The sequence below is a fragment of the Nycticebus coucang genome, chromosome 9, assembly GCF_027406575.1.
Source record: "Nycticebus coucang isolate mNycCou1 chromosome 9, mNycCou1.pri, whole genome shotgun sequence".
NCBI lineage: Eukaryota > Metazoa > Chordata > Mammalia > Primates > Lorisidae > Nycticebus > Nycticebus coucang.
Window position 1 is genome coordinate 13,108,047 of NC_069788.1, and position 25,293 is coordinate 13,133,339.

The 25,293-nt window shown below is 38.6% G+C and overlaps 1 pseudogene; it reads left to right on the forward strand.

The window, feature by feature from the left end:
* LOC128593354 (putative uncharacterized protein encoded by LINC00472) overlaps positions 1–23,733 on the forward strand; it is a 35,251-nt pseudogene extending 11,518 nt beyond the window's left edge.
* The last annotated feature ends 1,560 nt before the right edge of the window (positions 23,734–25,293 follow it).

Below are 25,293 nucleotides of genomic sequence, written 5' to 3' on the forward strand. Positions count from 1 at the left end.
TTGCGGTTTTTGGCCGGGGCGGTTTTGAACCTGCCACCTCCAGTATATGGGGCTGGTGCCCTACTCCTTGAGCCACAGGCACTGTCCAATAAGGTGTGTTTTAAGAATCTCTTCATCTGCAGCTTAAAAATTCAGCCAGTGTGTACTAAACATGTGCTGTGTGCAGGACATGGGGTATTCAGTGGATTCAGTAGTGCCTGGGACAAAATTACCTAAGACAACCATTCATGAGAATTGCCTAGGTACTATGTCTACATTACTCTCGAGGTTTGAAAAATAATATTTCTTGTGTCTGAGATGGATCATTTGTTTCCAAATATTTGTATTAAAGTGTTCATGTTAAGAAATGTATAAAAACAGAAAAATAGAAACAACCAAAAATTTTTTAAATGGTAATAATTATGTCATACATGCAGCTTTTTATTGACTTTCTTTAACTGGATGGAGTATCTACTGTTTTTTATCCTTGCATAGCTTTGTTAACTTGTCCTAATGTTTACAGAATTTCAGAATGGGTCAGTTTCTAAGTATGTTGGAAGTCTGTTTTTTATGATGATTATTGTTGTTTTATACAAAATCATTAATAAAAGACTCTAAACTGACTTTGGCTTTAGAAATCACTTTCTAAAATTTAAAATAATGAAGTAGCAGATTACTTTCTGATCTTTCTTAAAAGCACCAAAATCACTGAAGTTGCTTAAAATATTAATCAAAATATGAACAATGTATACTTGACTTACATTAGCAATGGGTACTTTTTCAATTGTGAAATGTATAAACAAATATATATATATATATATATATATTTTAAATTCAGTTTTAAAATTGTGTTCTGCTGAAATAACTTCTCATCATTCTAAATCATGTTCAATTTTTAGTGTTCGGGGAATTTAATCTAATAGCTTTGATTTTTTAAAATGCTCTTTGAATTCTGCCATATGATTATTATAATGAAATTCATCATAAATTCACCTAATGTTCCTTTAGAAATGAGATCTATTTCAGCAGAGCTCTGAGGGTGTTTCTTGGTGAGAGTGGCTCTTTGTGAAAGGAGTCCAGTGGTTCTAGAGATGGAGAGGAGAAAAGAGCTGACCCAGCAGATGGACTGAGGGAGGGTGCCAAGAAATTGCTGACAGACTTGATGCCTGAGGGAAGGGAAGGAGCTGGGGTGGGAGGAGAGGAGTAGAAAGTCCCTTATTAACCTGGAGGCTGGGATTCCCTGGTCCCCAGGAATCCTCCTCCCTTGTGAGAATGCCAGCCAAAGCGGAGAGGAGAGGCTGCCTGTCGTGGGGGTGGGAGATGGAAAGTAGAGTGATAACAGGAAGCTCTCTGATAAGCTTCAAGAGCGCCTATCTGGGGAACCTGGCTTCACAGTCAGTATTACCTTAAAAGGGAGTTTGGGAGTGAAAATTACATATAGGTGTGTCTGTGTGTGTGTGTAAAAATAATATATATAATGATACATTTATGTAATATATTTATATACGATGACTGAATTGCTCTTATCACCAAAGGATTTAGATATGTATTTTTACTCTCAAGTTTTTTTAAATGTTAACTTTTTATGCCCAATTGACAAAGAAAATGTAATTTTTATTGAACTATGTCCTACTTAATTCAAACCGTCCCCTGCTTGATTCAGAAAAGTTTACAATAAACAAAATATCAGAAAAGTGGGCGGTGGATGTGGTTTCAGCTCTTTAAGTCAGGTGTCCTGGTGTGTGTGACGGTGACGAGCGTAGGTGCTTGGTCCTGCTGCGGTGGGGGTAAAAGGAGATGTGCACAGACACAGCTTGGCACGGAACAAACACTCGCGGTTGTGTTAAGATTAAAGCTATCAACTTGGGTGTATATACTTTAGCTTAATTTTCAATTTATTTTTCACTATCATCATTAAAGAATGCTAATTGAACAAAAATATTCATATTCATTTTTAGAGTAGAAGAGATCTTACCTTACCTTTAAAAGTTATGAACTCTAATACTGTCTAAAATGATGCTTTTCTTCCTAGATTTTGAATTTCCTAACCATCTTGCCTGTTTGTACAATCCATGGGAAATTGCTCCCAATACATTCCTACGGTCTTCATCCATTTTCATGAGGCACGGAGCAAGTAGTTCTGTATTTGTATTAATTACAAAGAAAAGAAAGGGCAGTTTTATCAGTATGGTCATTAGTAAGAAATATAGTGAGAATTAGAAGCCCTTGAAGTAGGCCAAAAAGAGTGTGGACTACTAAATGTAAAATAATAGAGAAAGTGAAGATTAATTTTAAAGAGCAGAATTTTGTACATTTGGGTCACTTCCATTCAGATCAGTTCTGTGTACCAAAAAAGACAGAGACCATTTGTGTTTCTTGCCTCAGTGTATTTTCTGAAGTAACAGGATAGGAGCTGAATGCCCATACTATTAATGCTGCTACCCAGGACCCTGGGCCCTCAGACAGAGGGCGGAAGGATGCAGAGCCTGGGCTGTGTGTCCTGCGCTCATAGAAAACGCCCACTCGTAGAATGCCAGAGCAAACATTCAGAGGCCAGAGGACATGGAGGTTAGATGGACATGGAGAGAAAAGATGGATGAGATGGGACAAGCATCTCTAGTTCTTGAAGTGGGCAGTTTCACCTGCGTGCACTTTTGTGTTTCTGTGGCCAAAGGGGAATACTATGATGGGTGGACAGATGGGCAGATGGATGGATACATAGATACATAGATTAAGCCAGCGAGGAAGCCAGGAAGCAGTGGGCACTTCTACCACCTGCCAATAAGTGCCAAAAGTCTCACAATTTAAGTGTGAGTCATTCATTTTAAAGATCCTGATATCTTAAAGTTCAGAGGACTGGGTCAGTAAACAGAAGGAGGATGGTGGAACTTGGGGCTATAATATTTTAAGCTATTTTTGTTATGCATCACCTAGGAAAAATACATGATTATAAATTCAGGTGAGAGGGTTCAAGATTGAAATTTAAGGTAGCTAAGAAAAAGTTTTAAATTTTTGAGGCTGCTCCTAAACTCTTTGCCACCAGGGGAAATTCATACTAAAAACAGTTAAACAACAACAACAAACCTGATGTGGGGAAGATTATAAATAAAACCTTCCTGGGGTACAGACATCCAGAGCTGCACTTTTGGGTAGGAAGACTTTTAAGGACTTTGTCTAACAAGGCTAAAGCAGCCAGGATTCTTATGGTTTTAAACTAGGTAAGTCATTTTCTGAGAGCATTTTCAGACTTGTATAGGACAAATCAGGGACTACTGCATGGAACACGATTGGATCTTATTATGCCATATTTGTGTTAAATTCATGATTTTTTTAATGGCTTTACTCTTCACATTTATCTGGTCATGGGAAGGTTTTTAATCATAAGCAAACTTTAGTTCAGTCCTTCTAAATTGGTAGTTCTCTAACAGGAAGGCTTAACAAAATGTATCCACCAGCTTCCCATCTACTGGATAAAAATTGCAGAGTGGACAGGGCCAGCGCAATCCAAGCAGGCGGGGTGAGAAGAGGACACCCTGATCATTCTCTTACCACCCTGTCCCTTGGAGAATCGTTTGGTTATTGCTGAGTAACCAAGAAGCAAGCAAATGGTTAAAACAACTAAATAACCCTGTGTCTGTCTTACACTGGCAAAATTATTTGGCGTCTTATTCAAATAAATTCACATAACTTTCATCTAGATATCTTGCTAAAAAATAAGTCCATATGTACAGACAATAAAGTACTACACTGATGCTTATTAAATGGTTTTCCATTTATGAACTCTTGTAACTAAGATCTTATGGTCTTTCATGCTTTATATAGAGAAATTTTTATGTGAATTCATAAAGTTCTGAGCAAGAGGCTGGGTTTTTCAAAGTTGAACTAAGATTCCATACTTCTTCCCTGTATTCAGTGAGTTATTTGTTTTTTAAGGTTGTTTGCTTAGTATTTAGTCATCCCTTACCTGTTTTTCAATTTTTAATTTCTTATTATTTTTACAGTAATTATTTAAAAGTTCTAAGGCAAGAGGGGGATCCATCACTTTGAGAAAAAATTTGTGGAAGTCAAAATGTTTTCTTTTTGTAAATAGTTATTGATACACAATGTCTTCACAGGGTGTAAGGCTTGGTATTTATCTGTTTTAATTAAAGAGTGCCCTGCCTGTCTATTTGTGGCTAACTTAAAAGAAGTGGACGTCTTGGTGAGAAGTTCACAGGGTTGGTAGCCGTAGCTGAGTTTGGTGGATTGACTCGAGCACTAGTCAGCAGTGGTACATGAACGCCAAGTACTAAGAATTTCTGGAATGTAGAATTGCACAGCACTGATAAAAGTTTGCTTTGTTCCTCTATGTGACTTGACCCATTGAGAAAATGTGGTTCCCTAGGAAGTTTTAATAGTTCAAAGTCCTTAGTTAATAAAGAAAAAGGCCCCAGCATAATTCAACGTGTTTTCACCTGCTGCCTCAAAGATTAAATTTCTTAACCTTAATGGGATAGAGTTACCCTTGGCTTTGAAAAAGGATTTATGAAGCTCTTCACATTTGTTAAGTTTCAGTAAACATGATGCTTTTTTGGTGTGGATTTTGTTTTTGTTTTGGATTGGTATCACACACTGCTAAGTCTTCTGCAATTTAAGAACCTTATAGTAAGTTCATCTCAAAACAAATCTCGGGGAAAGGCACACCCTCTTTTCTGTGTGGACTTAATCTTTCACTAGACCCAGAGTGGTTTTGGATTACTGCAGGAAAGTAGTGACTGATAGAGCTTAACCTTCAGTTTTCCTCATTTATTTTCATAAGAGAATGGGAGTGGAATTCAAAACATTCAAATTTGGAGTTAATGTGCGTCACTCCATTGCGAGTGGTAGGCTCTGTGTTTTTCCAGTGGGAAACTTTGATCGACAAACTGATATATGCCTGTTACATACCTCATTATTCTTCTATGTTTTTCTCCTGATTGTTGCTTACTCTTTACAAAATCAGCTGACTGTACAAGTCCTCCCTGGGAGCAGATTTTAGAACAAAAGTGATGGATAAAAGCAGTGCGTAAGTCTTTTTTTTTTTTTTTTTATGTTTTGTTCAGAGTTTATAACATTCCAAATAGATCTTTTGTATTTTCATTGCTAGTGTAAGTTCAGTAATTGTAGTATTTTAATATTACATATATACTTTATGCTGCTAAGATAATCCACTTTCTCTGCTAAGACAATCCACTTTTGCTTAAAGATTTTAATTACATAATGCATGTCGGAGTGCTATTAAGTAACCTGGCCACTTGCCTATTTACTTCTTGTGGCTGACAGTAATGGGTGAAATCCATTTGCATATGTTGTCTTGGTACATCACAAGATTTTATAGAAACATGGTTGGTGAATAATAGACATCCATGAGGCTCCTTGTTGGTTTTGAATTTGAGGCATTTTCTATAATATGTCTGTTTGAATGAGCCTTAGGTAATGTACAGAATTGTTGCTTGTGCACCTTAGAAACACCTGCTGGGGACCCTTCTTCAGGTGAGGAAATGGGAAGCTAGAGAAGGCGCGTGGCTGTTGACAGTGAGCGTCTGTAAACATCCTCGACTGGAAGCTGTGAGGCTCGGACAGGCTTTCAGTCGGATGTTTGCAGCTGCTTACTGCCCCGGACTTCCAGGAGCTACTGGAGGAGCAATTATCTTGTTTACTAAAACTGAATGCCTTGCTTTCCCGTTAATACGTTTTTATAAAGCTTGGGTACAAATGGGATACATCCAATTACTTTTAAACCATCTCTGGACAATTCGAGAGGACTTCCACAGGCCAGGAAGAGAGGTGGTCTGTGTGTGCATAGGGACAAAGGATTTCTAGTATCAAAAATAAGGCAAAGTGTTACTGAGAAACGGGAGAAAGTACAGTATTTTTTTGAAGTACAGTAGGATAATAGTTCAGAAATTATTCTAAAAAGTGATTTGTTTTTCCTGCTGTTTGTATTTGTCTGCAGTTTCAAAATATTCACAACAATTTTTATTAATGAGATAAAAAAAAATTAGAAAGAAAAAAAAAGAAGTAAAGGCCAAAAAGTTATCTTAATTCACTTTCACATGGCTTGCATTAAGCGTCTTTTATTTCCTTGTAAATTTGGTCTTTAAGTAGTAAAGTAGAACTTTGAAATAAAAATAAATTAATATTGACTCTATTCTTATTTGAAAAATCAATTTGTTCTTTTGTTAGCTTCTTTAGAGGAGTGTTTTACACGTTTGTTGGTAACTGTCTCCTTTCTATTGAACTTTCAACTTTGCTTTGTGTAATAACTCATTTCTCTTGAAAATAACAAATGCCTCAATTTCTATTCTATCCTAACTAGATGAGGTAATTTAGGATTCAGACTCCTGTAGTGAATTTCTATGAAGGACCTAGTTTATAATTTGTCTTTTTTGTAAATCTATATCTTTCTTATAGCAGATTTGTTTAATATGAGTATTCACTTAAGGTAGAATGAAGCACTTTGAGAAAGAAAATACCACCCTTCGTTTTCTAAAATGCAGCATTTTCTACATGTGTAGTATTTTTATTAATGTAGAAGTTATAGCTTCTGTTTTCTGTTTAATAGCCATCGATGATGTTGATAAGAGGTGATACTGAAACAGTGTGACCATACACCTATTTCAGTGTGGGCAGTTCTGTTACCTGGGACGGAGAGGGAAGTGTGTGCAAGTGCCTTTGAGCTTTCCTCATACATAAAGCCATTAAGTGGGAAGACTCAATTAGCCTTGCTGGGCTTTGAGAGGTTAGTCAGCTGCCGCTGAAATGGGGCTCCTTCAGGCCCTGGGGTCTGGAATTGAGAATGTGCCTGTTTTAATAAGTAAACTGAAAACAGTCCGAGCAAATAACTCAGCTGTGTCCCAGGGCAGCCAACCATGCTTCCTATGTAATAAGTGTAGGTTTGAAGAAATGGGTAAACTTTTCCTGTTCTTTGCCCTTCCCTTTTTTTACATTTTCCTTCTCTGTCATTTTACGTCCCTTCCTCAACTCGGGGCCCTCTGAAATTTCCATTTTCCACCTCTGTTTGGTTATTTTCTTTATGTGAATAGTTGTTGGATTTTTTTTTTTTTTTAATGTATAAAGATCGCAACATTCTTAAATATTCTTAAAACAAGAAATGCGAACTTACGTATGCCATTCTGGGTGGTTTAGAAAGCAGTACCTACTGTGTATTATGTCTTGTGCCCAGGTTTCCACAGTAATAATCTAAAATGCTATTTTAAAAGAATATCAACAGCGTGCTATTTGTAGTTGAAGAGATCTGGATACAATTTTTTATTTTGGAAAAATTTTAGAAGTTCTAAAATTTACATGATTGTCTTTCTACAACTACATGGATAAAGTTATCATGCGCTTAAGTAAGATAAATTAATATTTAACTTAAATTAGGAGATCTATCACTAGTTGCTGTCTTGTGGATTTTCTTCTTAATATGTGATAATTTTTTAATTTTCACATTCACATCAGCCACAATAAAATTTCAAATATGAACTAGAGCCTAAAATTCTTGAAACAGACTACAGTAGGGTCTGTTATAGAGGGTAAAACATTGTCAGTGTGTGCTAGATAAATGTAATTTGTTGCTCTGAAGTTAGTAATGTTTAAAAAAATAGCAGCAGACCAAGAAATCACCTTAACTATTGTACGTTTAGTTTTTATTCATGATTTCCCAAAATAAAAATTGGCACATCTTTGAAATGGAGATTTCTAAAGGAAGTTATGAGCTTCTAAAAGTGGCAGTGGTGATTCATTTAAATGATAGTTGCTTTTCCTGACCTTAAAACTCCGATTTGAACCTGCAGTCCATTTCGTAGTGATGCTGGCTATAAATATCACACATGTGTGAAGCCTTTCCTCTACTCTGAATAACCACAGCAGGCCCAAGGACTGTGGAGACAGGAGCTGAATATGAAGGCAGCCCTGCGGAGAAACTGGTATTGACGCCCCTCACCCCTGTCAACGCTCGAATTGTTTTCAGAATTACCTTGTTTTCTTTTACTGAAATTTTAGCTACATATTACCATTTGGGAGAAAGAATCTTTCTTGGGTGATGCCAGGTTTTGGTGGCTTAATAACACCCCTTAAAAGTTGCCAGTTTTTCTGTATCAGAAGAGTAATAGGAAGTTAATCATTTCTCTAATTTTATTTATTGTTTTTCTATTTTTTTATTTTTTTATTCGATCATAACTGTGTACATTACCTTATTTATGGCGTCAAATATATTAATAGTAGAGTACAAGTGTCTAAACACAACAACTAAATAAGTGAGGTGAATGCTGTGTTAACCAGTTTCATGTAAACATTCCAAATGGTACATAAAATCGGCACATTGTACCCCATTTCTCTCCTTTTTAAAGAGACTTACTAAAATCTTAAAGATGTTCTTAGTGAATAGTCTGAACAGTCTCACTAAGATAATGAAGACTTTCTTTGCACAGTGCTATACCAGAATAAGGATTCTAAACAGATGTGGAAGATATGTTTGCTAGTGCATATTATGGTGGGTTTGTGTGCACCGCCAGTCAGATACAGAACTAAGCTGTTAAATCGTTTGAGATTGAGTTTTTTATGGCTATTATTTTTACTCTTCACTTTTATTTCTTTTACTAGCAAAAGGCCAGTAAATTAAATTTTTTAATCTTAATTTTCTGAATGTGTTTATTATTAGAAATAATAGTCAATGAATTAAATATTATTTAATAGCTTCTTCAGTTGTAATGCTTAGACAGGTATCTCTCCCTAATGACTCCTAGTGGAGTGCTATGGTGAATGTGGTGGGCAAGTTTCTAATTTGCAAATCTAATCATTGTATAAGATTCATGATTGCAGTACTTTAAGAGTGAAGGTTTTTGGATGCAAGTTACAACAAAGTGGATTAGGGATTTATTAGCACAAACACTAAACGTGAATGTACTGCCCCACAGACTTCAGTGCCCTCTGGGGTTAGAGAAATTCATAAGGGAACTCCATCACAACTCTGAGTAACATCAGAATCTCTCCACAGCTCTCATTTCAAAACTGGTTACCATGAGAGATCTTGGGATATGACATTTCTTCCTGGAAAGTGTTTTGGAAAATATAAATGTTATACAAAGTGATAAAGTACCATCAGCATATATTTTCAGCATGCGTCCCTGTGTGGCCTACCATCTCTGAATTTTGGATCTGATGTTTTTTTAGCTAAGGAAATAAACTCTTGAAAAGGGCAAATGCTTATACCAGTATCCTGTAAGTGAAGGACAATTTAAAAGCGAAAGCAATATGTGCAGTTAGACATATAATTAAATGTGTCAATGCCATAAAACAGCAGCACGTGTAGTCTTGATTCCAAGTCGGTACAAATGAATTTATCACAGAATGTGTGCGTATTTACATTTTGCACAAAGTAGATCTTTTATGGTGCATATTAAAGCAGTGATTCTGATAAATTCTTATTTTTTAATCACGTTAGACTAAAATTGTCTTTGCAATTATAATCTTTAAACCATGGAATACTCACTTAAGAAATGTAATTTTCAAAATTTGTTCTTCTTCAATGATTTCATTGGCTTTCTTGACCGTGTTGTGTATATAGTTGTCTTTCCCCAATTCCCATTCTACTCTCTCAGCCCAGTAAATCTGTATTTTACTTAAAATAAGTTTTGACAGTTAGATAGTTAATAAGAAATTAGTAAATTCTCACATTGTTGATTCAGAAGAAGAGTGATGCTCAACTGAAACTTGAAGCAATCATCTACTCTTTCTATAAGTTAACTCCAGATTCTGTGCCGATTTTATGGATTTCTTACATCTGCACCCTAAATCTCTGAGTAATTAAAAATAAATCGTCATGAATTATTAAACATTCTAAAAATGTAAGGCTGTTTTAAAAGTAAAATTCTATTTATCAAAATGTAATTTTCTGAAGTGTAATTTCTCTGTTCTTTTCGGGTAAAGTAGAATGTATTCAGGTTGATGATAAAAATTTAATTCTTATTGAATGTGTGTGCTATGGTAATAACTAACTAAAACCACCTCAAAAAATCAATCCGTTTATCACTTGAGACCACAGTAGCACAAGTGCAGGAGAGGTTAGGGTTACGTTTCCAGTTAGAAAACAAGCTCTCAGGGGTGGGGATGAGCAGTCCCATCCCTGAATCTGAATCTCAGGACAGGGTAGCTCACTTTCCTGAAGGAAATTTAAAAGTCCCATCCAGGATGACTAACGCTTTTCTACCACTATTAATTATTTCTTGGTTAGGGAAGAAAAGGAGGCAGCCAGCGAAGACAGGAGGATTTGCTTTTCTTATGAAAAATGATTATATGTTAGATTAAGGTATTACCTAAGGGCTGATGTGTATAAATGCACCCCTCTTTGGGGGCCTCTTCCAAAGATGTCCTTGCGATCTGGCTCATGACCCACCTTCTGGTGTCCCACCGCTTTCCAAGCTCCAGCCACACTGACTTCTAGTGCTTCACCAAGCTCGTTCTGTTCTTTCATGCCTGGAAAGCTTTGCCTTATTTCTTCCCATTACATAGATTAAAGGCCCTTGTTTTATTTACCACTACCCCCAAACACATATGAGCTCTGAGAATTAAGTTTCTGGATTCATCCTAGAAAAACCGGTACGTCCCTCATTGCAGAATCTCACTGCAGTTTCCTTCCACGCCTGCCCCTTGGGCAGCTGTGCACCCACAACAGCTCCTCGCCCACCCTTCAAAGCACTTTTCTAGGGTGAGTTTGTGAACTTAATTGTCAGACCTCTTATATATGAATACACATTTCGTATTTTCAGTTTCAATTTAATTGTCATTTCCTTGTGGGAAGAATTCCCTTTTTGCCTTGTCTTGTGTCATGGGTGCCTGTGGGTGCCTTCTTTGTCCTGAGACAGAACTCACGAGAAGGAGCACACTGTAGGAAATTCTGGAGAGAAAGCATTCGAGGCAGAGGGCATAGCAAGGACAAATGGCCATCATTTGGCTCAAGCAAAAATTAGAGAGTATTGTGGTGTAGAATAAGCAAAATTAGATCAGAGAGGTAAGCAAAAGCCAGGGAATGTAGGACCTTGTAAGTCATGCAACAAGTCTGAAATTTACTAATAGGCATTAGATTAGTATTTGTTATCATGAAATGTTCTGTGAGTTGTAAATTTAGTTTAATGAAATGATAGCACCTACTGACCCTACCAGAATGTTAGTAACATTTTTTTAAAGAGTAACATTTTTTAAAAAAAAAAAAAAAGGTGAATAACAGCTAATAACAGCATGCTTCAATAAATATTGAGTGCCTACTTATATAAAGAATAGGGAATGTTGGGGGCTGAAGGATGCAAAGTTGAAAAAAGTCATTCATCATGATCAAGTAGGCTTCATCCCAGGGATGCAAGGCTGGTTTAACATACGCAAGTCCATAAACGTTATCCACCATATTAACAGAGGCAAAAATAAAGATCACATGATCCTCTCAATAGATGCAGAAAAAGCATTTGATAAAATCCAGCATCCTTTTCTAATTAGAACACTGAAGAGTATAGGCATAGGTGGCACATTTCTAAAACTGATTGAAGCTCTCTATGACAAACCCACAGCTAATATTTTACTGAATGGAGTAAAACTGAAAGCTTTTCCTCTTAGAACTGGAACCAGACAAGGTTGTCCTCTGTCACCTTTACTATTCAACATAGTGCTGGAAGTTCTAGCCAATACAATTAGGCAAGACAAGGAAATAAAGGGAATCCAAATGGGAGCAGAGGAGGTCAAACTCTCCCTCTTTGCTGACGACATGATCTTATACTTAGAGAACCCCAAAGACTCAACCACAAGACTCCTAGAAGTCATCAAAAAATACAGTCATGTTTCAGGATATAAAATCAATGATCTCTGTGATTGCAAATCGGGGTGAAATGGCATGCTTTTTTCTGGAGAACCAGGACCACCTAAGATCAGGTACCCCTCCCCGAAAAGGTTCCACAGTGTGTACAGGCTGAGAAGAGGAGAAGGAATAGAAAAGCAACACCAAGTAAGGCCGATGAACGGGGTCCGTAATCACTTATTTCAGATGCCCTCAGCCTAGAGCCCCATTTGGGGCAGTTCTATTTATGAGATATTTTGAGGAAGAGAGATTATCTGATAAGAAGTAAAAATTAGACCCTGTCTTAATAAAAAAAAAAAAACAAGAGGGGACACATTACTCTTGGGAGGAAGGAGGTCTGTGCATGTGGGATGATGACCCTGTCTGTGTGTCCCTGAACTGTCACCTCAACCCAGTGGCCAAGAAAATATTGGTCAGCCTGAGCCATCATAGCAGCACTGCTCAGGATGTGTGTGCGTGGAGGAGGATGGAGAGTGGGGAAGGGATGGGAGGGGAAGGAGGGCAAGGAGGAGTGCTAATAAGGGCCTGTGCTCTTCCTGAATGCCACTAGTTGCCCTCAAGTAATTTTTCTCAAGATGGAGTAGAAGATACATGTGTGAAATAAGTAACTGATACGTGCTATCCTGAGGGGTAGTGACACTGAACTTCTAAATGACATTTTGTGAGCGCATTATGTGCCAGGCAATGTTCCAGGTGACTGACTTAATATTTGTCACCATTTAAGCCTCACGCAGCAGTTCAAGGTACATGCCATCGTATTTTTACATAGATGTCAACTGAGGCACAGAAAGGCTAAGTGACTTACTTGTTCAAGGTCACTTATAAGTGGCGGAGAATCTAAAGTGAAAAATAAGTGCTGAAGATCACATAAGAAAAGAGCAATTTGAGGTGGAAGGGGTGTGGAAAGCATTTGAGCTTTATTTTCCTCAGGTTGAGGACACGAAGAGGTACAGGGTATGTTTGGAGAGAGATGTTTGAATGCAAAGAAGGTGTATGCCGGAGAGATGGCCTGAGCTGGCCGACTGCTGCTTCACTGACTCCTCGGCAGGTAATAGAAGCCTGGAAGCAATACAGTCAGAAACTGTGCTGGGATATGGTGGAGGGTTTGAAAATGTTGTGCAAAAATATCTCTCTAAGCTTATGGCAAGCTACACTTTTAAACAGTGTTGAAATTGTAGGTTAAAGTTATTATGCAGACATGTTTTGCTTCCCTTGAAAGCTGGAAAACAAGAGACAGCTCATGCTGCATCTGTAAACAGGCTGCTATCTGTTTTTCTTTCTTTTTGTAGTTGTAAAGAATCATTCATGCCAGCGTGGTTAATGAGCTTCAGCAGCTGTTAAGTGAAATTATATATTCTGTTCAACCAGGGCCTTCTAATGCTGCTATTGTCTCCTGGCTATCCTCGTGTCTTCTCTAGCACTGAGATAACGTCCACATCACAACGGCCTGAGCTCTCAGTCCAGGAGACTCTGAGGCCCGGGTTAGACTAGGCCTGCGCAGGGAGAAGCTATTTTGACAAAGGTTGCCATCATAAGATGTTATTTTGCGATATCACAGCTGCCTTTTTCAGCAAGGACTGTGAAGAATCCTGAAGAGAAACTATTCACAATTTTCCAAAAAGGTTTTCTTAAAACTAAATTATGATTCATCAAATTATACACAGGCACTAACTTCCAGGCTTCTAAGCAGGGAACTTAACCAACTTCGTATTCTGCTGAAGCTGAGCGAATTGAATGAGACTTGGCTGTTCCCTTCCATCAGGATGTTTCTTTGTTCCATGCCTGTCCCTCTCAGATCTTCCAGGTCAGCTCTTGAAGATTTTTTTAATCTCTCAATCTCCTGTTGCTCTAAATACAGACTTTAGCATTGAGTCTCCCTCGACTGTTTCTCTGAGATGAGAGCTTGCCTCTGGGGCACCCTGAAGACGTCAGTGACTCATGTGCCTCAGGAAAGCCCTCCTCATTCTGAGGCCGTCGGGCTCAACCACAGTCTCTGGTGTGCAGGATGGGGGCCTGTCCTGGGCTGTGCTGGAGAGGGGTTGCCTGGGGGGGGGTCTTCCCTTGCTTTGGTGCTGGGTGTGGCTATAACTAGACACTTTGATAGGAAGGAAGGAACTGCAGACTGGAGTGAACTGCACTGCCCAGGAGTTATGAAGCGCTGTTCTTTATACACAGAATACCCCTTTCTCTAAACATCCGATTCTCTCTTCTTTTTCCTTGAAAGAATGTTCAGATTTTTCTTTTCTACAAACATTTATACCATATATTTGTTGTAGGAAAAAATACCTGCTAGGCATTATTTCCATGTGCTACATGGGAAAAACAAGTGTATGGCTTCTGGGTTACCATAACTACGAACAGGCAAATCCTGGTGAAGTGTTAATTTCACGAATTAAACAATAATTTAAGAGTCAAACATAGGGAACCAGAGCGTAAGGACAGGGGACGAAGATATTGTGTAAACAGAGGTATACAAATACAAATCCAGGTTCACTGTTTTATACTTTCCATCCCTGACTCCCAGGTGAGACTTCCACAGATGGGCAGTTGTCCAATATTTATAAATTCGAGCAGCTTTCACAACAGGTGTTTCATTAATGTCACTGTTATTCTGATTATCAGTTACATCTATGTGCCTTTAATACTGTAGCTGTGTATATGCTCTTAGAGTCTCTCCACTTTTGAAGAGGAAGTCAATTTTGGTAACTTCCTCTTCCTCCTAACAGTGACAAGAATTACCCCAGAAGAGTAAAATACTGCTTACTAGAAAGAGAAAACCTTGAAAGCTTTCCACGTCTTGATCTCTGTTTATATTGCTAAGGATATATTAAAAATATAGTCTGGAGATTATACTCTGTTTTACAAGTAGAGCATAAGTATTTATTAGTAGAATATAACTGCTGATATGTAGGCCACTTCTGAAATACTGCTTAATAACACATTTTCAAACACCCTGGTGCCATCTCAGCCAAATTAATCTCTGGATTAGCAAAGAGTCTTTTCTGTGATTCACAGACCTTCTTGGATATACGTACTAAATAGGATATTTTCAAGGCCTGCTGTAGTAATAGTATTTATGTAGCCTGGTCAGAAACATTTGCTCTTTTAACAGTGGGCATTTCAGAGGAAGATTGTCCCTGGCATTGGGCAGCCCAGTAGGACCCTGGCCTGCTGACTAAACAAATATGATTGCCAAAGTGAATTATTAAATTCCAGCCTCACTTGCTAGAGAGTTTCACTCCTTTTTCTCCCACACAGCATCGTACGTTTTATTAGATGAAGCGTTTTCAACTCTTGCAAATAATTGCTATATTTTGCCAGTCATTGCTACAGCAGTTTCCCACTGTTTATGTTTTAAAACTAGCACTTGGGCGAGTCCCGCTGAAGCAGAACAAATAGCTGTGCGTGTGCATCTGTGCAAATATTTGTCTAAAACCACTTTATTAAAACTCCTAGTGAACTTGCAGTCTTACTGCTGTTCCTTGTAGTGCTCCCGAGACGATCACATCATCAAGCTCCTGTTAACTTTACGGAACGTGGTGACTTCATTTCAGTATTTCCTTTCGAGGACTTATTTGGGAGACTCCCTTCCAATAGAGGAAGTGGGTTGGCAAGGGCCAGGGTTCTCATTCCAGATCCTTCACATCTCTCAAAAGCTGCATCCTTTGTAGAAAATAGATCTGTGTGTGTGCCAAAGTGAAACCCTGATGTTCGTCAGGGGAGAGGAAGGAGGTCACATATTCCTTGTCTGTTTCAGCAGTAATCCTCCCATTTGGCAGGAGTTTGAGAGGAAGTATTTAACAATGGGATTTTATAAAACTCAATGTAGTAAAGAATGTTTTTATATTTGAATAAGCCCAAGGAAGTTTTCTTGTTCTCCCCCTGATAAGCAAAGGGTGTTTGGCGGTGATCGTGTCTGTGGATTTGTTGGGAGGATTTGGGTTTTTACTGGACTTTGTAGAATAATTGTTTTTCCATTTGATCATTTCCATGAAAGGTAATCCTCAGAAGAAAAAGTTGTAGTCTCTTAACTTCATACTGATCTTAAATATTTTGCTTCAGGGGACCTAGAGAGGAAATAACATTCTTTCAGGAAGGTTTAATACTGTGATCTTATTCAACAACCAGAGCTCTGTTAATATTCCAACCGTGCTAGAAACTATGGATTTATTTTCTCCACACATGCACTATTAGATATAGTATTTTATAAAGCTTTAAACTAGAAAACTTTAAACAAACAAGAACTAAAAAAAGCTGTAAACTTGCAGAAAATAGAGGAAAAGATACTCTTGTCAATATCCTGAGCTGAGAAAGACACAGGCTTCCCAGGCCCACACAGCACAGAGCAAAAGTTAATCTTCTGTGTTTGAAGGGTTTCCATGTCTGCTAGGAAAAATAAGAAGGAAAAATAAGGCTGGGCACGGTGGCTCACACCTGTAATCCCAGCACTTGGGAGGCCTAGGCAGCTGGACTGTCTGAGCTCACAGGTTTGAGACCAGCCTGAGTCAGAGTGACATCTCATGTCCAAAATATAGCCTGGTGTAGTGGTGGGCATCTATACTCCTTGCTACTTGGGAGGCTGAGGCAAGAGAATCACTTGAGCCCCAAAGTTTGAAGTTGCTGTAAGCTATGACACACGGCACTCTACCAAGGGTGACAAAGCGAGAGACTCTGTGTCCAAAAAAAAAAAAAAAGGAAAAAAATGCCACCAATGTACTTTTTATTTATTGTATAGTTTATTTAGACTTTGTTAATTTCTAATCTTTAAATAAGTAACTTTAAGGAGATTTACTCGGTAGAGGATCATCATACATCACTCTTCCCCTTGATAGGAGCATTGAGTCACCTGGGCCACATCCTTATCAACTAGCAGCCCCAGGCCGTGTTTGGCTGTCTTGTAGTCAAGGAGGTCATTGCCAACATCATATTTTGCACATATAAAATTCATTCATTCTCTCGATAGGTATTTATCGAGCCCTTGTCCATGTCAAAATACACCAGAGAACAATAGAGCCTCTTAAAATAAAAACATGGAAATGGATTGCATGAGAGATCCTCTGGTAGAAGTGCAGTCGAGAGCTTTAGGAGAGGTGGACAGGGAAGCTCTCTGGAGCTTATTGTGAGAATCAGGAAATAGTTGAAAAAGAAACACTGGAACATATTGAAAGACAAGCAGATCCTGGACAAATGGACCAGTGGAGCAGATACCCCAGAAAACGAAACAGGATGTGCAGAGGGTGCAGGTGTGAGAGCTAAGGGGGCTCAGGGAAAGCTCCTGGAGGGTCATGTCGCCGACGTCAGTGGGAGAAGATGACCATGGATAAAATCCGTGCTGGTGTGAAGGGGAGCAGAGGAGATGCCACAAAGATGCCCCAAGGAGGATGGCTCCAAGATGCCTTCAGAGAAGGAAGGAGAGGAAAATGTGGCAGGGATGTGAAGGGAAGAGAGGAGTTAAGGAGAGAGAGGTTCACAGGATCCACAGCTGCAAGGAGATAAGGAATTAGCTTTGACCATAAGGAGAGGTGTCTTCCTATGGAGAAAGGATGGGTAGACGTTAAAACGGATTTGGAATACAGTAATGGAGGGGACAGAATGTGCTTTATGAACTAGGAAGGGAGGTAGGTCATGCTCAAAGAGGATGAAAATAGGGAAGAGGTGCAGGTTTGGGAAAGCTGCCGGGAGTAAAGAAAAGAAAGCTGGCTGTGGAAGGCGTTCTGTGCGTCACTGGGGCTGGCTGAAATTAGCGCGATTAGAGGCCACACGTTTGAGGTGGCACGTATCCACGTGGTGGCATGGTGTTTCTCCTGGTATTCAAAGTCTGGACATAGGAACCAATGGACTCTGATGCGCTGGAAAGCCCCCCTGAGAGGGAGCGTGCTGCTGTGCTGTGCTGCGGCTCGCTGGGAAGAGCAGCAGGACGCTGGGTTTGGGGTCGACTATGCATTTGCCTTATCTAGAAGCAGCAGCCTCCCCCCGTCCTTCTATGAGCACCCCAGACTCTTGGCCTGTGCTTGACCTCAGAGAACTCCAGTCTGGCTTGGCTCCGTGTCTCCGCCTGCCGGCCACGCTGTTCTCCTTCCTCAGTCTTTGCAGACTGACCTGCACCCTTCAGTGTTCACCCTGGGCAGTCGCGTCTGACTTATTTGACCCCATTCAGGTATGAGCTAACCCCCACCATTAAATTTTCTGGATAACTAAATTATATTCCTTTTAATACCAAAACAACTGAACAAACAAGACAATTTTCTACAATGTATTTCTATTACTTGATTTCTCCAAAGACAATAATGGATCTTATTTATAGCAGGTTCGATCTTATTCAAAGCAGGGTTTTCCTTCCTTCCTTCCTTCCTTCCCTTCCTTCCTTCCCTTCCTTCCTTCCTTCCCTTCCTTCCCTTCCCTTCCTTCCTTCCTTCCCTTCCTCCTTCCCTTCCTTCCTTCCTTCCCTTCCTTCCTTCCCTTCCTTCCTTCCTTCCCTTCCTTCCTTCCCTTCCTTCCTTCCTTCCCTTCCTTCCTTCCCTTCCTTCCTTCCTTCCCTTCCTTCCTTCCCTTCCTTCCTTCCTTCCCTTCCTTCCCTTCCCTTCCTTCCTTACTTCCTTCCTTTTTTTTTTTTTTTTTGTGATTCTCACTCTGTTGGCCAGGCCAGAATACAATGGTGTCAGCCTAGCTCACAGCACCCTCAAACTCCTGGGTTCAAGCAATCCTGCCTCAGCCTCCCAAGGCGCCAGGCTGGTAGTAGAGACAGAGTCTCACTCTTGCTCAGGACAGTCTTGGTCTCGAACTCCTGAGATTGGGATTACATACGTGAGCCACCATGCCTGGGCCATAGCAGCTTCGTAAAGACTTAGGGCATGGTTATAGTTAATGGGCTATGCCCATTAAGTACTTTGAAGCCTCTGTTTTTTTGTTTCTGGTTTTTGACTTTGGACTTTGGAGTTTTTGAAGGTTAATTCCCTTGATAGGTGAGACTGTCTAATAGTTAATCTTCCTATGACTAAATAATCCCTTAAAAGTAGGGATATGCCTGACACTTCTCTGTCCTCCACAACATGAAGAACAATGCCAATAGAAGTCCCATAAACACTCAGTTGATTTGTAAAGATAAAACATCTCTCTTAATGTTGGTTAAAATCAGATTAGCTACTTTTTTTTTTTTTTTTTTTTTGGTAATCATTGATTTTATTCACAGTGGGCTTAGTATCAATTAAAACTCCTTTTTCACATTTTTTTTTGGCTTCATTGGTACTTGTTTGGCTCATTTCTTGGAGTTGAACATGACTGAGACTTCACCATGTCACCTTTCCCTCCATAGGAAAGTTCTTAGAAATGCTGCCTAACTGTTAAGGTTAGATTTGTCCCATTGTGCTAATCTGTCATAGTCCTTTTGGCTTCTGATTCACTCATCCAACATAATTACTAATGTCTGTAATTTTGTGTCAAATTGGGAAAACCTTTTTTCTCTAGTTTAATTGAAGATATTAATAAAACTTAAATAAAAATGTTGCATAGGAAATGTCCAAGGAAGGGCAGAGTGGGAAAGGCTGACTCGCAAAGGTCTCTAAGTTGGTAACGTTCATCATCAGTTCCTTTAGGGCACATTTGTTCAGTAGTTTTAATCGTCCTAATTGTATTAGGATTCAGATTAAATTTCCCCACAAGGACATCTTGAGAGACTTGATCATGTACTTTGCCTGACGTATTTTCTCTGTCCTTCTAGTAATTGTATAAAAAACGAAGATAATAAAAACACCTGCATTGAATACATACCTGCCCTCCTTCTCTCCAAGATCCTTCTCAGAAAAGATAAAAGATGGTTGCTGATCCAAGACAGAGGATTTCAGTTTGTTTATTCATTTAACAAATATTTATGAAGTTGTTTCTCTGAACCGGACCCTGTGAGTTGAGGAGACAGCTGTGGGCAAGTCAGACCTTGTCGCTGCCCACCCCCCCACCCCCCAGAAATGTCCATTACTGCCAGGCCTGGTGGCTGAAGGGTGGGCTGGGAGTGTAAAACAGCTGTTGTGACTAAGTGGTGGACAAATGACCTGAGAAACAGCCTGTGCAGAAGTGGAAGCTTTTCAAGTTACCGGGATTGTAAAATCAAATACGGTGTTGAGGTCCAGCTAAATTGGGAAATGCTTGAACTATGTAACACACCCTTTGACGCTGACATGTGAAGCAGCTTGTTTTCTAAGACATTTAGTATTCATAGACCTTTGACACCAGTAATTCCAGGCAGGGCATACTGGCCATAGCTTTCACAACCCTGGGCTAATAGGCTATAAAAATGGCACTGTCATCTGAAGTAAATGTCTTTGAACTTAGAACTGCCATGTAAGAATTTTGATTCTTTTGCTAGAGAGGGGACCAAAAAAAAAAAAAACCTAGCAGAACAATGAGTCAGATTTTTTTAACTACATTGCCTAAGTCTGATGTTCTTTAGAAAGTTTTCAGAGAATTGCTTTTGCAACATCCATCTCTCCCTCTGTCTTCTCTGGAGGGCTCTTATTAATCATTTTCTGAAAGTCCTTCTTTGTTTAGGTGTGTGCTACACCTGAGCTGACTCTTACACTGATTTCTAAATTAATCACACCCCATGCACAGATCTCAAAAGGACTGTGGGTGCAGAAACATAAAATAATCGGCCTAGGACCCCGTTTAACCCTAACTCTGTTCCTTTTCCCTATTTCTGTTGCAGCTTATTCCTGTGTCTGAAGTTGAGTGGCCCTCCCACACCCCCACACCCCCCAGGATGATTGGAGAAAGGAACGTGCAGCCTTCCTTTGGAGCTTGCTCCCTGCAGGAGCTGACTTCTAAGTGCCCAGGTCCCTTCCACCCTCAAGGAATCTGATTGGCTGGAGGGTTTGTGCTCAAAGCCAGAAAACACATGTGAGACCTCTCCAGTTGCCCAGAGGGACAGAGGTGTTTCCTTTACTCTTTTTGCCATTGATGTATTATTTCCCTTTTCCTTTATATGCTTTCCTGCTGGTCTCTTTAATTCTCAGGCTTCTTTCAAACTCCTGTTTCTCTATATAGTAGCTTCCTATACAAATGAATATTATACTCAGATGTGGAAACTTGTCTGAATTAAACAAGGCAGATGTGGAATGCCAGATACACACCCAGGACTCACCCCCTTTGGTTCATTTAGTTTCCTGGTCAAATGCCACTTTAGCGAGGAAGGCCTTTCCTGACATCCATCTCCACCTGAAATAGCTCTCCTCCCACCTGATCAACTGCTAACCTTGCTCCTGGAGAATTTGTCACCACCTGTCAAATTGTATGTTAATTTCTTAATCGATGGAATTTGACTCTTCATGAACACCATGATATCAGGAGCTCATTGCTACATCCCTATAATTAAAAGCAATGCTTTGAAAACTCTAAAAATATTTAAAGAAAGACGCATTAACATTTTTAAAGAAAGAAGCACCTATTAAATTTTTACAATTAAGGAACTCGAGATTGATCTTGATGAGAGAGTTGCTACTATCTTCATCATCTGTTTTAAGCCTGAGTATACTGAAGTTCATGGCTTGCTCAAGGTCACACCACATGGTAAGTGGAGCCGTGTACATCGGAGCTCCAACTCTATTCTTTTGATCCTATAAAATTGCCTCAAAATGATATATTAATATTATAAATATTTATTGGTATGTCGTTATAGAGAAAGCCATAATGAACACAAAGGGAAATGTGTTAAACTCTATTACAAACAACTCTTCACTGGAATGCGTTAATTCCTTATCAGAATGAATAAGGCCCTGGTATCACATGTAAATGAAGCTTATAGTTAACCTGAGAGTTGTCTATCAATCAGGCATTCTAGTTTCCTCAAACTTCTAATATTGAGTGATTAATAAAAAGAAATGGTTTATTTGACTTTACTTCTCATTTCTTTGACTTAATTCTAAGGTGACTACTCATTCCTCAAGATTTAACCAGTGTTACTTTATTTCCTCCCCTCTGGGGAGAAAGGAGAGATGGTGGGAAATACATCTTTCAAGTTCATAAATTTTGTTCCTTTCAACCCTGCGGATTTCTGTTGCTGCCCTACTTGGGCCCTGGTGATTAAGCAACTGGATTTGGAGTCAGTTGGGTTTTGTTTAGACATTTGAACTTTTTCTTGCTTTCCTTATAAACTCCTCAGCTTTCAGATAGGCTGGAAAGGAAATGTGCAATTCTTACATAAATTTATGATAATTGGATTTCAGCTTTTCTCAAAGATTCTTTTTGGCAGAGAGTAGATAGACTGGGCTAAAAGTTTTGATTCTTCAAAGGTAACAAGATAACATACTCTTTTATCATAAGAGTTTTAATCGTAAGTTTATTTTTTCAAGTGAAATAAAGTTTCCATTTTAATATAATGGAAAAAATAAAGATCTGTGATAAATTTAATATGTGTGTATAAACACAGAAACACTTAAAATATTAAGTACTGAGACAAAATAGCAAAATAATTTAATCCTGAATCGTCGTTAAAAAGAATGCAGCACATTTTTCTTTGGTTAATTCTACTGGGTCCTGTTTTTCATCAGAGGAAAACATTCTGTCATGTTAATACCCAATACCTGCAAAAAACTACACAAGGGTGCCACCCTCAGTGCTGCTGAAAATAAATCATTGTCAGAATTTGTTTTTAAGAAGTCCATTATTCAGGTTTCAATGATTATAATCAGAGAAATTTTTACATTCTTGCTCCTATTTTAAAACCACAGTCAGTGGTGTGGCAAGCAAATATATTTTATTTCATCTACCTAAAAAGTGTTATATCATATATGTAAGTCTCATCATCATAAGACTAGGTGCTCGCCTGTCTTCTGTCTTAAAAATCGTTGAAACATTAAGAAAATAATAACAAAAATGTTACAGGAACAAAAGCATTCCCAAAGAAAAATGATTCATAATCTTGTCAAACATAAATATTTAAATGTTTGTGTTTAGATATTCAAATGCAAATATTTTAGATTTTGCCTATTACCTTCCAGTAGCACCTGCTCATTTTTTGCAGATGCAATCATGTGGTATATTCGAAGTAGTTGTATATTTAAAAAACAAGGTATGTTATAAATAGATACTGTATTAAATGGCTATCTCATTTTATTAAATTAACATTTGAATTGTTTTCATTTTGGTGACTCATAGTCCCATATAGTATTTTGGTTTTCAACACTTTATTTTCTTATAATAAATTACCTTAAGCAATACCATGGAGTCAAAAGCTGTTCTTTGTTGTTGTTGTTTGTTTGTTTTTGAGACATGGTGTCACCATGTCGCCCTCAGTAGAGTGCTGTGGCATCACAGCTCACAGCAACCTCAAACTCTTGGGCTTAAGCGATTCTCTTGCCTCAGCCTCCCAAGTAGCTGGGACTACAGGTGCCCGCCACAACGTCTGGCTATTTTTTGTTGCAGTCATTGTTGTTTAGCTGGCCAGGCTGGGTTCGAACCCACCAGTCCTGGTGCATGTGGCCAGTGCCATAACCACTGTGCTACGGGCGCTGAGCCAAAAGCAGTTTTGTTTTTTTAATTCACAAGTATCATAGATTTACTGCAGCCATTCCACACTATGTCTATAGATATTTACATCTTGTTAACATGCAAAATACTAAAATTACAAAAATGTAGTGATCTGTGTATTATATATCTGAATTCCTCCTTTTGGGAGTTGCGTGCTCCTACCTGTTGAAGGGTAGCAGGCAATCTTGATTTCATTATCACATATTGAACAATTAATAGGCAAGAACTGCTGAAGACATCACATGATCCCTGGGAAATTAACTGGAAATGTCATATAATGGTCTACGAGGTTGTAAGAAGCTATGAAGTATCCAGATACTTCGGTGTCTCTTGTACTTTTCTAGTATCAATTGATATAATATTGAGCTTTCAGAACCAAAGTGTACTTTCACTCTTTCATAATCTTTGTGTTGAGGGTGTGCCTGTTTATATAGGGGCTGCAAGAAGTGAACGTGAGTTCAGATATATCTCTTGTGAGTTTGAACAAGTCCAAACCTCAGTTTCCTCATCTGTTTGGGGTGATTTGCAGCATTACGCTAATTAGTTAGCCCTTAGCTCAGTGCTTGGAATATAGAAAACATTCACAAATGTTAGCTATTATTGTGAAAGCCTGATTAATCATTAATCCAAACTGTTATAACATGTGGCTTATTCAGGTAATTCAATGAAAGAATTACATTTGTGGTTTAATGCGTGAATTGTCTTTTTCTGACTATTTAGGGAAATTTATAATAGAAAGGGTTAACACTAACTGATGGATTATAGCTATAAGCATGTTGCACCAGATGTGTTCCCCAAAGTAAATCTAATCAGTGGTTCTCAACCTTCCTAAGGGTCCTGTTTTAATGCCCTGACCCTTTAATACAGTTCCTCATGTTGTGGTGATCCCCAACCATAACATTATTTTCATTGCTAGTAGCTAGTCACCACAGCATGAGGAACTGTATTAAAGGGCCACGGCATTAGGAAGGTTGAGAACCACTGATCTAAATGATAAAAGCATGTTATCATCACGAAGTGCTGATGACACCCACATGGAGGATTGTGTAGTTGATGGTACAAGGTCATGAACGTGATTGTTGCCTTTTGTGACCTAAAAGGCATCACAGTGATAGGATAGACAGCTGCTCTGTCTCTCACAAATTGACAATGGATAAGTTGTAGGAGACTCCAAGTATTGAGAAGCAAACTATCCTAATGGAAAATAACCTGAATAAATGAAAGCTTAAGAAAAAGGCAATAAATACAGGAGCCATTGTGGACTTGAGGTTGAACGGTGTTTCTGTTATAAATAGCATATGGTTGAGTCTAGTTTTTTAATACGGTTTGTCCCGACATGACTTTTTTTGGAGTGTTTGATGCACTTACATTTACTGTAATTAGCAATGTAGTTGAATTTAAGTCTTCCACTTTGCTATTTATTTTCTGGTTGTCTCATGTATTGCTTGTTCCTCAATGCTTTCCTAATTTCTTTTATGTTGAATAGATGTTTAGTGCATCACTTTACTTCTGTAGTCTTTTCTTATGCACTTTTCTTTGCATTATTTTTGTAATGGTTTACTATAGGGATTTTAATATGCTTCTTTAGTTTGCCACAATTGACTTAAGATTATTAGTAAAGTAACTGGTAAAATATATGTGTGTGTGTATATATATATTTAATATCACCTGGCTGGATATACCTTCCCGACAGCCCTCCTGTGTGTGTGCGCACACCTTGAAGAGCTATATTTCCATTTCTTTCCCCTCTTTGTGCTATTTTTGCCATATGTATCACATCTATATGCTTCAAAACACAAAATGCAATGTTAAGTTTTGCCTAAGCCATCGTACGTCTTTAAGAAATTGAGAGAAGTTTAAAAATAATGTTAAATGTCTGGATAGTTATTAAAATAAGTTGTCTCTAAAATCAATCTTATAATTCATTATTA